Source organism: Jaculus jaculus, chromosome 11, assembly GCF_020740685.1.
Source record: "Jaculus jaculus isolate mJacJac1 chromosome 11, mJacJac1.mat.Y.cur, whole genome shotgun sequence".
NCBI classification, from domain to species: domain Eukaryota; kingdom Metazoa; phylum Chordata; class Mammalia; order Rodentia; family Dipodidae; genus Jaculus; species Jaculus jaculus.
The window spans coordinates 54,574,600-54,592,958 of record NC_059112.1 but is presented as its reverse complement, the minus strand read 5'-3'; the positions used below and the strand labels follow the sequence as shown (position 1 = coordinate 54,592,958).

At 38.5% G+C, this 18,359-nt stretch overlaps 1 pseudogene; it reads left to right on the top strand.

Moving 5' to 3' along the window:
* Positions 1-16,859: 16,859 nt before the first annotated feature.
* Positions 16,860-18,131, top strand: LOC123464466 (annotated as a pseudogene).
* Positions 18,132-18,359: the final 228 nt, after the last annotated feature.

The following is an 18,359-nucleotide window of genomic DNA, read 5'->3' as shown; positions in this document are numbered from 1 at the left end:
CTTCTCAAAGTGTCAAGAATTGCTGAAGTCTAATGCCTAGAAAGGATATTAAAGGTGTGATACTTCAACCCTTCTGCTAGTAACATATAACCTGGCAGAAATGATTGAAACAATGCCTCTAATTTCCAGTGGTAGACACCATTACTTCCAAAACAACTGTTTTATTGTTGAACACAAAATTATGTTGGGTATGAGATAAACCAAAGTGAAATGAACAACTATGAAAATATAATGAATCATCACCAGTAAAAAGATGTGGAGGATAAACTTCATATATACTTCCTACAGTTGCAAGAACTATTAATAGTATAAACATGTGCTAGAAATCTCATTCAGTTAAAAGCATGAATTAAGTTCTTAAGTCACTGTTAATTTCCATTTTAAGGACAGAAAAAGAGCTCAGGAGGTGGCTCAGCACTAAAAGGCACTTGTTAGTTTTGATCCTACCCTCTCCAGTGTCTTGTGGTTTAGGTGTTTCCTGTAAAGGTCTAGTGAAGGTTCAGCTATTTGGTCTGACTTTTAGGAAGTAGATTTTATGGTACCAATGCTGTTTGGGTTCAGATTACTGTTTTCCACCCTTTGATGCTCTCCCCACCCTCCATTCCATCCTATTGTCTAGTCCATGAGGTGCTTGCTGAGTATGTAAGGTATCATGGGTAGATTCAGGTTAGGTGTTGTAGGTGAGACTATGTGTCGATTTTTTTTCTGTGATTGGGTAAGTTCACTGAGAATGATCTGTTCCAGGTTCAACCATTTTTCCTCAAATTTCTTTGTGTCATTTTTTCTTACTGCTGTATAGAATTCCATTGTGTAGATATACCACATCTTTGTTATCCATTTTTCTAATGATGGGCATCTGGGTTGATTCCAGCTTTTAGCTATTACGAATTGAGCTGCTACAAACATGGTTGAGCAAATCTCTCTGGCCTTTGGTTTGAAGGTTTTAGGGTAGATGCCCAGTAATGGTATAACTGGGTCTGTTGGTATTTCTATAGTCAGCTTTTTTAGGAGTCTCCATAATGCTTTCCAGAGTGGTTGTACCATCCTGCATTCCCACCAACAGTGAATGAGTGTCCCTGCTTCTCCACATCCTCACCAGCATTTATTTTCATTTGACTTTTTGATGTTGGCTGTCCTTATTGTGGTAAGGTGAAATCTCATAGTTGTTTTAATTTGCATTTCTCTGATGATTAGGGATGATGAACATTTTCTTAAGTGTGTGTTTGCCATTTGTATTTTTTCCTCTGAGAATTGCCTGTTCAACTCTGCACCCCATTTTGTGAGTGGGGTATTTGTCTTCTTATTGTTTAGACTTTTGAGTTCTTTGTAAATTCTAGAAATAAGGCCTCTATCAGTTGGATAACCTGCAAATATTTTCTCCCATTCTGTGGGTATTCTATTGGCTTTGCTTATTATATGCTTGTCTGTAAAGAAACTCTTCAGTTTTTTATGATCCCATTGGTTTAGTGACTGTTTAAGAACTTGAGCCACTGGGGTTTTGTTCTGGAAGTCTTTTTCCATTCCTATGTCATGGAAAGTACTTCCTAAATTTTCTTCCAATAGTATTCGAGTTTCTGTTCTTATGTTGAGGTCTTTGATCCATTTGGATTTGAGTGTAGTGCATGGTGAAATGTGTGGATAAAGTTTTAGTTTCCTGCATGCTGTTATATTAGTTATGTTTTTCTTCAATTTATTAGTGGGCACTGGCCTGTAACCCCCACTTCCAGCTTGGGGCTACCATCCACAATGAGCTTTTGTTCAGAGAAACCTACAAGGTTTTCCCAAAACAATGACAGACTTCTGTCAGAGTACTTGATGACCCACCAAAGGCCAGTGGTAAGACCCTAGACTCCACATGCAGCTGATAAGCAAAATTGAAAAGCATGGCTGGAAGCCAGGAGAGAGTCAGTCCCCAGACAGTCAGCGTGTCTAGTGCCAGAAGGCGCTACATGGGCGACTGGGGGAAATGACCAATATCTGTCCAAGCAACTCATTGTCTAATCTAATTAGTAACAAATAACCTGATGTGATGTCCACACAAGTGCAATAGTGGCACACAACCATGGTGAGGAACCAACTATGCTTTATTTGGCTAACTGATCCACTCAGTGGTACTAGACCCATAGTTGGAACAGGGAAACAAGTCAGAACCATACCCAAACACAAGCCCACTCTACAATTTCAAGCTATCATCAATCATGGGGTACAAGAGGGCCTACACCTATCAATCTGTCTACCAAAAAAGTGTTATTTCAATTTTCTGGGTGCTAACTTACTCTCCGTTGGAGAATCTGCTTCTCTTTTTCAGATAGATGCAGATCCTATGGAGGGAGCTGCCCCAACATACCTCAAAAGGGGCCCAACTGAAACTAAGGACAATTGGTGAAACAAGCAAGGGTAATATTTTCCTGTGAACTGGATACCAGCACAAAGGGGAAGGAGACCAACGCAGTGAAAAATCAACTCCTACCAAATCAGAGAGCCAGAGCCTCAGAGGCCCCCAACACCTCAGCACTGAAGCAGACCAAAAATGAACCCAACATGGCTCAGGGAAATTTTGTGGAAGAGGGGGCAGAAAGAATGTCAGAGTCACATTTTGGGTCATGATTTGCAGAGACATTTAGCATACCAATAACTGGGGACTAACTCCACAATGCACGACCCATTTACATCAACAAGGAGGGTCTAATGGGAGGGGGTAGATCATAGATGAGCCTAAACAATGGTACCAAACTGCCTGTATTTGATGAAAAAAAAAAAAAAAAAACAACTAATAAATCAAATTAAAAAAAAAAAAAGGCACTTGTTTGCAAAACTTACCAGTCCACATTCAATTGCCCAGCCACCCACATAAAGCCAGATGGGCATTTTTTGCAGCAGCAGCAGCAGTAAGAGACCCTGGCATGTGTATACACACACACACACACACACACACACACACACACACACACAGAATATTTTTTAAAAATAGGATAGACTGGATAAGTGAAAATGGGCATGATTCTTAGAACACACTAAGGATGAAAACAGATTTGTATATTATAATGTTAAATTGTATGTAATTGAGTAATTCAATAAAATGCCAATTTGAACATGTAAATAATTATCAAAAGACAAATATATATGCAATCTTGTGAAATTCATTCATTTACTCACCCTACTACTGTTTCACTATTGATGTTCACTTAACAACTATTGTGCCAGGCTCTGGGAGACACTTGAGAATAAAAGGGAATAATGTAGTCTCTACCTAAAGTAGTTTGTAGTCTAGCAGACAAAACAAATCAAGGAGTCAGGTTTCTGATAGTATTTCTGATAGTAACTGTGAGAATAAAACTTGACAGCTTGACAGCACTTCTCCTTTGTACATTTCAGCATATATGTAAGAAGTCTTTGAGGTTCCTTACAGGTTTAGAAGGTTGTGAACAACTCTGTCATGAAAGAGGTTTGTTGTACTCTTCATATCAGTTCAAAATTAACAGTCCCAGAGAATTATTAGGAGTGTTATTGGGGTGTGAAAGAGTGGGAAGGAGGAAGGTAAAGAAACTAATATTTTTAGATGCCTGATGTTATTAGCCATTGCTATGTTTGAGAGTTTTGCACTTAGTGTATAATTTCATCAAAAGAAAATATTCCACTGAACTAAGTATATCAATTATATGGCTAGGAAAACTAAAGCTGAGTGGATTATATCACATTCTCTGAAATCATATTCTAGTTAGGAAGAAACCAATCAATGGTTAGACCTTTCTAATTCCTAGAAAAATCTCCCATTGCAAGACTAAGGTCAACACACTTTCTATGGCCCTGAAATCTACATTTTGTTTTCTACTCTCTTAGCTTCCTTTATGTGATAACATAAAAAGGACACTATGAGTCTGGCTGAACTCAATTCAACAAAACCAACTCTCCAAATATGTGTCTTTTATGCGTTGGTGATATGAATATAAATCAGGAATGGGTTTTAGAAGAGTAAGTCTAATGAAAGAGACCAATGAGACATATAAAACATATTGTGATAGACAATTAAATAGGAAGTTACAATTTCATTCACTTCTCTGTGCTGTGCTCCACACTTCCTTGAGCTCCACACCTCCTCTCACAACAGTGACCTTCATTTGGTCTGAACATTCCATGTGAATCTCTTGCCTGGTCCTCACACAGTTCATTGTCTCTGGCATGACTATTCTTCCTCTTTCCATTGACACTCATCTCCCAATCCTCCACTGAAACCTCCCAAGCCCCCATTATGACTTCCTAATCTTTCAAAATGGATGTTAGCTTGGCATCTCCAATTTATAATAAGAATCCCTGCTTTTTTTTTATTTTTTTTTATTTTTTTTTTTGGTTTTCTGAGGTAGGGTTTCACTCTAGCTCAAGAAGTTGACCTGGAATTCACTAGGTAATCTCAGGGTGGCCTCAAACTCTTGGTGATCCTCTTACCTCTGCTTCCTGAGGGCTGGGATTAAAGGTGTGTGCCATCATGCCTGACCAAGAATCCCTGCTTTTCAAAAGGCATTACCATGAGTGAGGTAGTTCTCAGATCATGGGAAATCAGCTAGGAAAAGTTTTTCAGCTTTATTTCTCATAGTTCCTTTAAGGAAAATATTTTATGACACTCAGGAGTTCCCAGTGAAGCATGGGGGTTAACTCTAAGGAAGAACAAAAAGGAGGAACTATTGGTAATGCTTCTACAGTGGGTTTCATGACATGGAATGCATGAGCCAGAGTAAGCCAGCTTGGGGTATGATGGTTTCAATACATTTCAACAGCTCTAGGGTACTTGCATTGTCCTATTATCTGTTACTTTAATCTGAAGTTAATAGCATGCCTGGATAATATAAGAAGCATAGGAGACTGACAAAAAAAACCCTGGTTGGGGATTTAAAATTAATCAGCTGAAGAAGAAAGGAAACTGAGTACATCTATCATAATCACAAAACTAAATCAATATAGCTTTTTGAATGTGTGTAGATACCCATGCCCCAAATTACATTACATTTCTGACATCTCCTACTAGCCTGGATGATTCCTATAAAAGGCATATTGTGTTGTTCTTAACCACTTGAGCTTTACATATTTCATACTTGCTTAATCCAGTGCTATGAGATCTGGGGCATACTTAGCATTGAGCACATTAAAGAGATTTGATGAAGGTCTGAATTATAAGTGAGTAGATTTGTGCTGTGTAGGGTGAGTCAGAGTTTTCTAGGAGCAGGTGGTTTAGGTGGGAAAACTAAACAAAGGAAAAAGTACACCAAAGCTTAGAAATGTGCAAGACAAGGTTTAGGACAGTAATTGCTTTTACAAATTTTAGCTGTATGAATAGAATAATGAACAAGTAATGTGTCTAGAAAAGATAATTTAAGGCAAAATTAAGGAAAATGATGTTTATCCTATATGTGATGATGAAGCATCACACTCTAGCTAAAGAAAGTAGATTAGTAACACATGAGTTGTACTCAATGTAGAAATCAAATAAAAATGAAAATATCCTTATGATTAAACAGGTCCAGTGCTGACTGACACAGTTGTTTGTAAAAATATAAGTTTTCTCAGTAGAAAGCCTCTATAGCCAACTCCATGTTTATTGTATGAAAGGACCCATGAAGGAGATCCAGTTATGCATATTGATGTACCCCAAAAGGAGCTAGAGAACTCCCTCAACTATTATCACTTATAAATTTGATCTTATTTTTGCTTCTTTTCCAAGTTTACTGAGTAGATTTAAAAGAAACAAAACCATAGATACATATAACAGGTTATTTGGTGGTTATATTTTTAAGTATTATGTGAAGCTGAAAATATAATTGCTAAATTCATAAAAGTTCTGCTCTTTATCAAGTTATATTTACCTAATAACTATCCATGCATCTTCAAATTACTATTTACTAACTGTCCTACTCTCTTACTAGGGAAAACCCATACATGGTATGATAGTGTATTATAGTTTATTATTTTTCTTCAGGCAAGAGTCATGACACCATAATATCAAGAAGTCATGTCTGGCCATATTCAAATAAATACAATACATGGAAAGTAACACTTTCTGTGAAAGATCACAGGGTTTCCATATACATGTGCAAATGTAGATATAGACACGAAATTTCCACAGTCCCTCCACAAACTCTGTATCCTGCTCCATGTGAGATGCACATGCTGTGCATCATAAATGAAGAGCATGGCCAAAGAAAATATACAGTTAACAGAAGAATGAACCCAGGTTGAAAATTGCGGAGTACCATCAATAGAGATCTAATACACTATTGTTCCCAGGAACTATCTGGTTAGTATCACATCATCAAAATTAGAGCTGGAGTAGAACCTCCAGTTCATCCTACCCATCCTCTTTCCAACACAACAATCATCTTTGAGGTCCAAATCCAGTTCAGTTTCATAAGTCACAAGAAACAAGAATTCTACAAGTTCTGTGGGCCAGATGTTTGCCACATTTGAAGAGGCAACTGCAGAAATTTTAAAGATTTCTATTCAGCCTCTGAAATGCAAGGAATAGGGCTTTTCAAATTTAAATTGTTTGGTATGAGAAAAGCTGGAAGTTCTGGAAGGTTCATAATTGATGTGCAATGAATGCTGTCAACAGTAGAAAAGTTTAAGGGAACCTCAAAGAAGATTCAAGTGAGTTTCTACAATCTTCCCAGAAAAAAAAAATGTACCCTAACATTGAGTAGAAATGATGAGAGTGGACATGTCTGTCTTATTATTGACATTATTTTAGAAGAAATGTTCTCCGTTTTTCTCCATTTAACATAATGTTGGTGGTGGGTTTGTCATATATGGCCTTTGTTATTTTTAGGTATGTTCCATCTAATCAGACTCTTTTCAAGACTTTCAACATCAAAGTATGTTGCACTTGTCAAATGCCTTTTCTGCATCAATTGAGAGGCTTACATGATTTCTACTCTTCAGTTCATTAATGTTTTTATTACATTTATTGATTTACATATATGGAACATTCTTTGCATCTCCAGTACAGATCTCACTTGGTCATGATGGAAAAATCTTATAAATGTGTTCTTTAATTTCTTTGAGAAATTTCTTTGAGATTTTTTGCATATATTCATCAGGGATATTGGTTAGTAGTTTTCTTTATTATGCTTGAAGTGCTAGCTAAAGCAATAAAATATGAAGAAAACATAAAGGAATTAAAACAGAAAAAGAATTCAATCTATCTTTGTTTGCAAGCATCTTGACTCTATACTTAAAAGACCCAAAGTAATATACAAAATCTTGCTAGAAGTTTTAGGATACAAAATCAATACATAAAATTAGTATCTTTACAATGGTTATCCCATTTAAGCTGTGCTGACTTCACTCTTCATTGGAGAATCTTCTTCTCTTTTTCAGATGTGGGCAGGACCTGAGAAGAGAAAACAGCCCATCACACTTCACCAGGGTCCCAGCTGAAACCATAGAGGAACTGGAGAAATGAGCAAGGGTGCTGCTTTCTCAGTGACCCTGATATCAGCGCAAGGGTGAAGAAGATAGACACTGAGGACACTCAATTCCTACCAAACCAGAGATCCAAAGATACAGAGGCCCCTAAAAGCCCATCATTGAAGCAGATATAAAATGAACCCAACATGGCTCAGGGAAATTCAAGGAAGAGGGGGTGGAAAGATTGTGAGAGCTACAAGTTGGGATATTATGCACAGAGACATTGCCTCTTCCCCATAACTGATGGCACCCCACAATGCCTGACCCACAATCCCCATGGGGATAACTGGCATCCCCTATGAGGAAGGTCCCTTGGGGGAGCAGGGGTGAGGGTAAGGATGGTCCTAATATGTGCTGTTTACATACTGAGTATGTCCATAACTAATCAAATAATTAGTAGCCTTCATGTACACCAATAGTGAACTTACAGAGATAGAAATTAAAGAAGATATCTCATTAACAGGAGTTATCAAAAATTAAGTTCTCTTGGTCTGGATCTCATTGAATTTATTTAACAAGCTTATTGTGCCTTCATTTTGGAATTCTATTTCTGTTGTGTCTTCTATGTTTTCATTGGAGACTTTTATTGTGGGATTAGGCAATCTTGTTGGAGATTTCTGTTGGTTGTCTTATGGGTTTTTGTTTTGTTTTGTTTTCTGCATTGAGGGTCTACCCATCTCCAGGTAAAAGTCTTGTTTCACTAAAGAGTAAAGAAGTACTTGCCTTGTAGGATCTTCAGTGAGTTTCTGTTTTGGGTTTGAACAGGACTGGAGTTGGATGGCATTGTATCCACAGATGTGCAGGTTGTGGAGGTTACAAGTGCACCAGCAGCTCTGGGCTGGTGGCTGATATGAAAATAGTAGTTGGAAATCCAGAATCTTTTCAGCCTTTGCTTACAGCTGTGCCTTGCCTGTGGGGCACAGGAGCAGTAACATGTGCCTCTGCTCCCCTACTCTACCTGGGTGAGCAAGTTCTGGAAGACTCACTGGTACACCTGGCCGGTGGATATCAGATATATCTTTACTCCCCATCTGGGGCAAGAGCACTGCCCCAAGGGGGTCTGGTAGGGTAATGCTAGTGTCAAGAAAAGGGAAGTGAGGGTGGGCTCCACAGACTAGTCTGGCTGGGTGGCTGGTGTGGAGACTTTGGTGTGTGGATGTAGCCAGCGGCATGGCTTGCTATAATCAGAGGAGGCAGCCAAGACCAGCACAATCTGTTTGGGCTGCAGCACTGGGTGGGAGGGGTGGTACCCTACTTGCTGTGGTGGGCGGGCGGTGGGGGGGGGGGGGAAATGACAAGAGTGGAATGGCGTGAAAGTGTAGGACCTAGCTCCAGCATTTTGTGTACCCTCTCAATGGCTTTGTCACGGAGTGTAGGAGGTGTGGTGAAGACTAAATGTGAGACTGCCTTGCCTGCCTGAAAGATGGCCCAAGTTAGGTAGACACATGTCCACCCCAGTGTGAGAGGCTAGTAGGGTTCCTGCAGTTGTTTCCTAGTTGTGCCAGAGAGTGTAAGAATCAGCAGATTCCTGAATGTGCACACCCATCCATTTGAGGTCCTCTAGGACCTACTATTACTGGTGCCCTATAGTTCTCGCCTCATTTAACCCCTGTAACTCAAGCCTAGTTACAAGTCTGCCATCTTGACTGGAAGTCTAATCTTATTGCAATCTTGAATGAGACTGAGTCAGATTACAGTCCTTGTCTCACCAGGGTAATGTGGCATCCACATTTTTTGGGGGGCCAGTTCCTATCTGATGACCTTCAAATGAAAGATACTCTGCTCCAAATCTGTATAAGGATCAACAGACTATAGTATATCATATATAGATCTTAATCAGTTCTTTGTGTCATATATTCAGTTTAAATTTATTTTCCAAACATTTGATGAGTATGTGATTTCAATTGAATAATTTTACAATGTATTCACACAATGATAAAACTGAGAAATCAACCAGATAATGCTTATATCCTTGGAAGTTTTACTCTAAATAATAAAATAAACAGGGAAATGATTAAGAAAATAAAATGACACATTTGATAAGCATTTATGCCAAGTACTATGCTTAATATGAAAGGAAAAGATGCAACATAGCAATCCTCTCCTTACAAAATTATAACAATGTAAGAAGCAAACAGATGGACTATTCTCTATTCACTATAACCAAATGCCTGACATAAACAACTTAAAGAAGAAAATTTTCACATTGCCTCAAAATTTTAGAAGATTTAGTTCATCACAGCAAGTAAGTCATGGTACAATAGAGCAGTTCATAGTATGATGGCTTGGATGCAGAGTGAGGAAATAAGCAGAGATCAGGGAAAGATACTGGAAGGACCCACTTACCCCCTCCCCCCATGACTTACTTCAAGCTAAGCCCTACCTCCAAAAGTTTATAGAACCACCCCCAAATAACACCACTATATTATGAATCCATCAAGAAATTAATCCATTTATTAGGAAGGAACCATCATAATCTAATTGTCTCTGGAATCACTCTCATGGATACACCTAGAAGTGTGCTTTCTTACTTTCCTAGGTAGTTTTCAATCCCATCAGACTGACCATGAAGATTAACCATTGCAATATGGTAAGAAGAAGAAGAAAAGAAAGAAGGGGAAAATAGGAGAGCTAAGCTGTAAATAGAGGGTCTGAATTTTTATCATTAGATTATCTGAGGAGACAGTAACTGCTCTGAGCCTCAGTTGTCTTATTTCCTTATCCATGAAATAAGCTTAATAATACCTACATTGTGAGCAAAAAAAATCATGAATTTGTTTTTAGTATTCAAACAAAATAACAATCATGGACAGTTACTTGGTCTCATGTCTCATATCCACAGATGGTCAAAAGAAATTTTGTTCTATTTCTTGTGTCAGCCCAAAGGAGCTGAGGACTGAGCAGGGCCCTGTTGTTCTCCCATCACATTGTGATGCTGGTGCTCTATCAAGAAGAGCAAGAGAATCCAGAACCAATGACAAAGGAGTGGAAGAAAATTTTTACAAAATTCTTTGATGCAGTCACACAATAGATAAAAGGACAGGAGGAAATATGGGAGTTGCTTCTCTGTGATTGTCCTGCTGTGATTCTCATGACAGGGTTTGAAAACAAACCTTGGCTTGATAAACATTCATGGTAAAGCCCATCTTTTCTCTATTTTTTAAAATATTCAGTCCTAAATATATGAATCTGTTACTTTTGGAGCTTGCTCATACATGCAAATGCCAAAGCCCCATCTCTAGTCGATAAATCATCTTCCGGGAGCACAGTCCCAGAAGCTAAAAAAACATTTCAGGTGATTATGCAGCACAGTCAGATGCAAAAATTATTGCAATGAAGTCTTAGACATTTGGAGAGAAAAGGAAATGTCTTTACTACCTGGATTAAGTTCCACAATATGCAAAAGTGACCATATATTGTTTTAATCTCAAACCTGAGAATACACATTCTCTCTCTGACTATGTGACTACTGTTGACTCACCTAGATAGTGAGGAAAAACATCCTTCCTTGCAGTACATCCTATGTCTTCCCTAACATCCATATCCATTCACATGCCAAATACTATCAACCTCATGTTTCTTAATATTTATTTATCCTTTTCATCTTATGTTTCTTTTATACTGTGTTGGTCCAACTTTTCATAATATGTCATTTCCTCATATTGGAAAGACAACTTTATGTATTTGAATTTTTAAATGTGTTAAGTATTAAGATGAAAAAAGAAAAACAAGAAAAACAAAAGATTGGAGCTATCATGTAAATGTTGTGCTAAAGTCTTCACACAATGACTGTCTCATGTGTTCAGTTGTCATCTCAATGCACTCCATAGAGTAATAGAGTAAAAGGTAAGGGATGCATGACTGTCCACGTTGTCACATTGTAAGTAAATGTCAGAGTTGGTATTTAAGTCTAGTACCTTCTCTACAACTAATGTATTTCAGAGTTTCAACACGATTGCCAGTTCATCCTTGCTAATTCCTGGTCTGCATTCCAAGAGCTTTATGTAATTCTCTTTTCATTATTTTCTTTGCCTGTATGGACACAGGGGCCAAATGCTCTTTGTCACTCATCTGTTATATTTTTATATACTTGAAGCCCAAGAATCTCTACTATTTTTCTCATCAATCAATCACTCATACTAAATTTAATTTTCTTTGATGGAGCAGCCACAGATTTCTGGCACCATTCTAGGAACTAGAGGAGTAAGTGAGGATGGAAAGTTCACTGCCGTGGGGACGCTTGAGTACAATAGAATGACAGATGACAACCAGGGAAATTGGTTAAGTGCATGCTCTGAAGCTGAGACCCAAAATAAATATGAAGAGTGTACAAAATGAGGCTATAATGCAACAGCCCCTCTTATTCAACTAGACAACCTCCTTAGAGAAATAAACACTGTCCTTTTAACCATCCAGACAAGCTCACAGATCTGATTTATCTATATCATCTACAAATAATATTTAACCTAACCTAAGGCACAACAGAAGCACAAACAGTGAGGTCTGGATCTGTAACCTTTACTCCAGCACTGAAATGTTTATTGGGACATTCAAGGCCAAGAGAGAATGTGGGAGTCCTCATCAGACATCCCTATACTTGCTGGATGGTGGGCCTTCACTTATTCATGTATCATGTGCTTCAGAGTCTCTGATTAAACCAGCCATCCTTCAATAGGTATCAAGATGTATGTGCGTAGCTCTGAGCTGTACTATGATTTTCCTGAGTCATGTGATAGGAAACTGACTTCCATTTTTTTGTCTCATTTTCATCTAAGGTGCAAAGCAGAGTTGTGCTTTGTCTCTCACGTCTCTTCTAGCTTAATAACTTTGGAGTTTTACATGAATGAGGATTTCTAATAGAACAAAAGGAAACATGTAGTATGAAAGTAGAAAGGAGCTTATGGTAAGGGGAGGGTACAAGGTGAGGCGAGTGGTGGGAAAGAGGGGAAATGCAAACAAAATTTAGTTGAAATACAGCATAATGAAATCTAGTTCTTTTTGTGCTAATAAAGGACACATTTTTTTTAAAAAGAAGCCAAGGCAGAACAAAGGCCATATTCATTTGATTCTAAGCTTATAGAGCTCTAACTTCCCAATAATGCAGCCATATAAGCCTGACACCCAGGACAAGTGTCACTGTTATTCCTGTAGGTTTCCACTGACTGTCCCTAAGTTGTATACATCACAGAATCATAGGTGTATACAGTTAGAAAAATAATTATAAATTCCAACCCTCACCCCCTGTGATAATCTCTGATTGTCAACTTGACAGGATTTAGAATCACCATGGTCTCCAAAATAGACCATATGTTAGGACACAAGGCAAACCTTAATAAATACAAGAAAATTGAAATAATCCCTTGTACTCTATCTGACCACAAGAGACTAAACTATGAGTCAGCAACAAGAAAAACTACAGGGCATACAGGAATTCATGGAGACTAAACAGGATATGTTTGAGTGATGAGTGGGTCATTGAAGAAATCAGAAAGGAAATCAATAAGTTCACAGAATCAAATGATGATGAGAATACAATATATCAAAACCTTTGAGACACAATGAAGGCAGTCCTAAGAAGGAAATTTATAGCTCTAAGTGCCTAAATTAAGCAAATAGAGAGCTCACAAGTAAACAATTTAATGCTTCACCTTAAGACCTTGGGAAAAAAAGAACAAAGAAAACCAATAATCAGTAGATGGGAAGAAATAATAAAGATTAGGGCATAAATTAATGAAATAGAAACCAAAAACACAATCCAAAGAATCAATGAAACAGAGACTTGGTTCTTTGACAAGAATCATCATGGAAATAAATAGCTGGGCATGTATATGAAAGATTTTATATATTAGATTAGTTGAGGTGAGATAAGTCTCCTTAACTGTGCCCCATCCCATGGGTTGGATGTTTAGGCTTATAAAAAGAAAGTGAGCTGAACATTCAGCATTTGTTGCTTTGCTCTGCTTTTTCACTGTCAGATAGGATGAGACCAGCTCCTGTCACTATGCCTTCCCTGCCATAATATGCTGTAACCAGGAACTCTAAGCTGAAATAAGCCCTTTCTTTCTTAAATTGACTTCTGTCAGATACATTGTCTTGACAACAAGAAGGTAACTTATATATCTTTTAAAAGTATTCCATTTATATTGTTGCTAGAAGATGGGATGGAAGGTCAGCAATATTAGTTTTGTGACTAATAGGAACTGAAATCTTGCAGGGCTTCTGTTTATTATACAACCCAATATGTGCTATTATAAAGAAAATGGAAGATATCTCAAAGCAATTATCAAAATGCTTACAGCGAGCTGGAGGGATGGCTTAGTGGTTAAGGCATTTGCCTTCAGAGCCAAAGGACTCAGGTTCAATTCCTCAGGACTCACATAAGCCAGATGCATATAGGGGCACATGCCTCTGGAGTTTGTCTGCAGTGGCTGGAGGTCCTGGCTTGCCCATTCTCTCTCTATCTCTGTCTCTCTCTCTCTCCCTATTTCTCTGTCAAATAAATAAATAAAAATAAAATATTTTTAAAAAATACTTATAGCAAGGAGGCCTCTCTATGAATGTCATAGATTATAAAATTACTATGTGCCTGCTATTATAAAGCCTAGATTTTGAACTACTAATGTTTTCTCAGCTCCAGGATACCTTTCCATACTATAAACAGCATACACATACCCCACCAAAACAGCAAATTTCTGTTGTCTTTACAGCTCCAAATGAATTAGTTTTTATTATATATCTTAATAAATGTTTATACTGCTAAGGCATTAAGTTAAAGTAAAACCCCAACAGGATAATTTTCTTAAGTGCTTATGGGGGTTGTACCTCTTTATGACAGAAAACACTTCTGTAGTTGGTAGGGATGAGGGAAACTGAATCATATTTTTACTCTGTTAAGGCCATCGCTATTTTTTTTCAGTCATTACTTCTTGTTCCCATTTCATACCTGATTTAGGCACAGCCAAAAAATTAAGGACAGTGATGCTGGGCACTGGTCCCAAGTGAAGATTTGAGTCCTTTGTCTTCTTTCCTTGTGATTTGTGCTAAATTCACTTTGGGACAAATGCCACAAGGAACCAGAGGCCTTTTTGATTAAACAAAGAAAGGAGTCTATTAAACATGTGAAATCATAATTTCTGGAGGTTTGGGAACTTAGAAAATGTAGACAGTTACTGACTAAAAAACTAAGAAAATGTTTGAGTCAAAAAGTCCTAGATAATGGAGCCAGAGATCCTGTCATTGGTAAATGTGGGTAAGCCATCATTACCCACTAAATAGCTTATTAGTCATTTCTCTGTTTTTATCAGAAAGCTTAGTGATCTGAAGCCCAAAACTTTGACTCCATTCGCTAATAAGTCAAAAATGCCACAACCTCCAATACCACCCTGTGGCAACAGAAACATCAAAGATCAAGCTAAACTCACAAAAGTACACAGATTTCAAATACTTCAAATGAAAAAATACAATGAAACATTTTTATCTCACTCAGAATAGAAGAAAATGTTGAGAGCATGATTTAAGACCACAAGTCCAAAGGACAATAGCTAAATGAAACAGGAGTCCTGTGGTAGTTTGAATGTATGTCTCCCAAATACTCAGGTGTTTTATCAAAGCTTATAACTTGGGTCCCCAGCTTCCTGGCCGGAGAAGGTATCGCTGGGGGCAGATCCTGGGGTCCAGCTCTAAGGAGTGCTTGAAGACAGATCACATTCCAGTTCAAAGGTATGTAGAGCAAATTGAATTCTGGCAGAGTCCCTGCTATTTGTTGTTCCTTTGTGCTTGTGGTTTTTGGTGTTGGCTGGCTAGTGATTTTTTCTTGTTGTTATTTTGCTTTTTTTTTTTTTTTTTCCTGCTTGTATGTATGAAAGCAATTTCTTCCACCATTGATGGAACTTCCACCCTGTAAGCTTGAAATAAATTCCTTTCTCTCTTAAACTGTGCCTAGTTTGGCTATTCATCCCAGCAATGTGGACAAATAACAAACTCTAACCCACCTTAAGCACAGAGGCCAGGAAACCCTCAAATATGGCCTAAGCCTTTGCATTTATGCCCCACTCTTGGTTAAGTGGGTCCAAATGGGGTAGCAGCATCAAGTTGTCTCATTGGGGTTTATATTGAAAACCAAATTTGATGATATGGTCTCCTGTAGATAGGGTTTGGCTATCACCCACTACAACTCTATAGTGATCTATTTCTCTGTGTGATCCAAACCAAGTTATTCATCCTGCCCTGCCCAGGTTTTGCCTAATTGCTAAATTATTTCTGCTAATGAGGTCAACTGCCAGTTTTCCTGCATTTTATAGGTTGAGAGATGCCAAGGAGACATCTCTGTAACTTTAGGTCATTATATTCACATGCCCTCATTATATTTTTCACCAGTGCCCACAATACTCATAAAGATATTTAATCTGGACTAGAGAGATGGCTCAGTAGTTAAAGACAGTTGCCTGTGTATTAGTCAGAATTCTCTAAAGGAACAGAATCAATAGAATGGATTGTATTAGAAGGGAACTTATTGGATTAGTTTATGACAGCCCAACAATAGCAGATTATAGGCCTGAGAATTAAGGAACCTGGGAGCTGTTCAGTCCATGAAACTGGATGCTTCAGTAGTCCCAATCTGGCACTGAAGGCCTGGAGGTGTCCTGGAGAGATGCTGGTCTTCAGTCCACACTGGAAAGCAGCAAACAGCAAGCAGAAGCAGCACTGGCAGCCAGGTGGAAGGGGAAGAGAATACCTTTCTTCCCAGAGCTTCTTTAGATAAAGCCTCCTCTCTGAGAGGGGACACCCAGACTGGGGGAAGGGCTCACTATGGAGGAAAGATTCCTCCGTTAGTTAGTCTTTCCTGGAAACAACATCAGAGACCCACTTATGAGGAATGTCTGTGAATTCCTAAACAGATAAAGTTGACACAAACTTAACCATCACAGCCTACAAAGCCTAAAGAGCTAGGTTCATTTCCCCAGTACCCAAGTAAAACCATATGCAAAAGGTGGAACTCATTTGCAGTGGCTGGAAGCCCTGGCATGCCCGTTATCTCTCTCTCTCTCTTTGTCTCTACTTTCAAATAAGTAACTAAAATATTTTTTAAGATAGCATTTAATCTGCAAGCAATTATGTGTGCCTAATTTATGTGTGACATTTAGGCACTAGGTTGAATAAAACATGGGTATGTGTCATTAAGTAGTAGGTTCTGATGCAGAATGAAGATGCAACCATCCTTACGATAAAAAAAAAGAAAAGATCTGTGTGTATCACTTAAAAGGAACTTGATAAATGCTTATGCATGGGGATTATAGTCCCCAGGAAATAAACTATTACTATAGTTTATCTATATTGGTAAAAACAGAGAATAAAAGGCAGATTTTAGATATACTTTGGAGGCAAAAATTAACCTATAACTTTTCCCCCCTGTAGCGCTGCTCGGCCTGCAGGTCTGTGCGGAGCCCCGGACGCGGGTCTCTATTTCACAGGATGGGGTTTGTTAAAGTTGTCAAGAATAAGGCCTACTTTAAGAGGTACCAAGTGAAATTTAGAAGGCGACGAGAGGGTAAAACTGACTACTTTGCTCGCAAACACTTGGTGATCCAAGACAAAAATAAGTACAACACACCCAAATACAGGATGATTGTTCGTGTAACTAACAGAGATATCATTTGTCAGATTGCTTATGCCCATATAGAAGGGGATATGATAGTCTGCGCAGCATATGCACACAAACTGCCAAAATACGGTGTGAAAGTTGGCCTAACAAATTATGCTGCGGCTTATTGTACTGGCTTGCTGCTGGCCCGCAGGCTTCTCAATAGGTTTGGCATGGACAAGATCTATGAAGGCCAAGTGGAGGTGACTGGAGATGAATACAATGTGGAGAGCATTGATGGTCAGCCTGGTGCCTTCATGTGCTATTTGGATGCAGGCCTTGCTAGAACTACAACTGGCAATAAAGTTTTTGGGGCCCTAAAGGGAGCTGTGGATGGAGGCTTGTCTATCCGTCACAGTACCAAACGCTTCCCGGGTTAGGATTCTGAGAGTAAGGAGTTCAATGCAGAAGTACACCGCAAGCACATCATGGGTCAGAATGTTGCAGATTGCATGCGTTACCTTATGGAAGAAGATGAAGATGTGTACAAGAAACAGTTCTCTCAGTACATAAAGAATAGTGTCACTCCAGACATGATGGAGGAGATGTATAAGAAAGCCCATACTGCTATACGAGAGAATCCAGTCTATGAGAAGAAGCCCAAGAGAGAAGTTAAGAAGAAGAGGTGGAATCGTCCCAAAATGTCCCTTGCCCAGAAGAAAGATCGGGTTGCTCAAAAGAAGGCAAGCTTCCTCAGAGCTCAGGAACGGGCTGCTGAGAGCTAAAGGAATTTTCTATGAAGATTTTTTTCATAAAGAAAATAAACTTATTGACCAAGCAGCTCTTTTTGTGTGAAGCTGTTATTATGAAACTGTAGGAAATGCCCTGAAGTGTAAAAAGCAGAGGAGTTGTCTGGTTTTTTTTTTCCTTCCAAGAAACAAGTACAGCTTTTTCCATAAACAGCCACCTTACGTGTTGCATCCAGCAGTTCCTGACTATCTTGGACCTCTGTTCTTGACAGGAATCCATTATTCCTCAAATTATGTTGTACAGCTCTTCCTAAAAATCTGACAAGCAAGAGACCAACAATCACTAATTCTTCCATCCATTTATTACAACCAGATGATTGGTGGGAAGAAAGAGTACCTCCGAGTATACAGTCTTAAACAACCGGTGCTAATCCATGGCTTTAAATGTTGAGAGAAAGCTAATGGTCACAAATTCACTTTGAGCAGAAAATAATTGCATTTTCTCCAAAAGGTGTCTCATGGAGATGTTCAAGGTACATGCCAAATCTGAATACGCATGAAAATAACATGAAAAG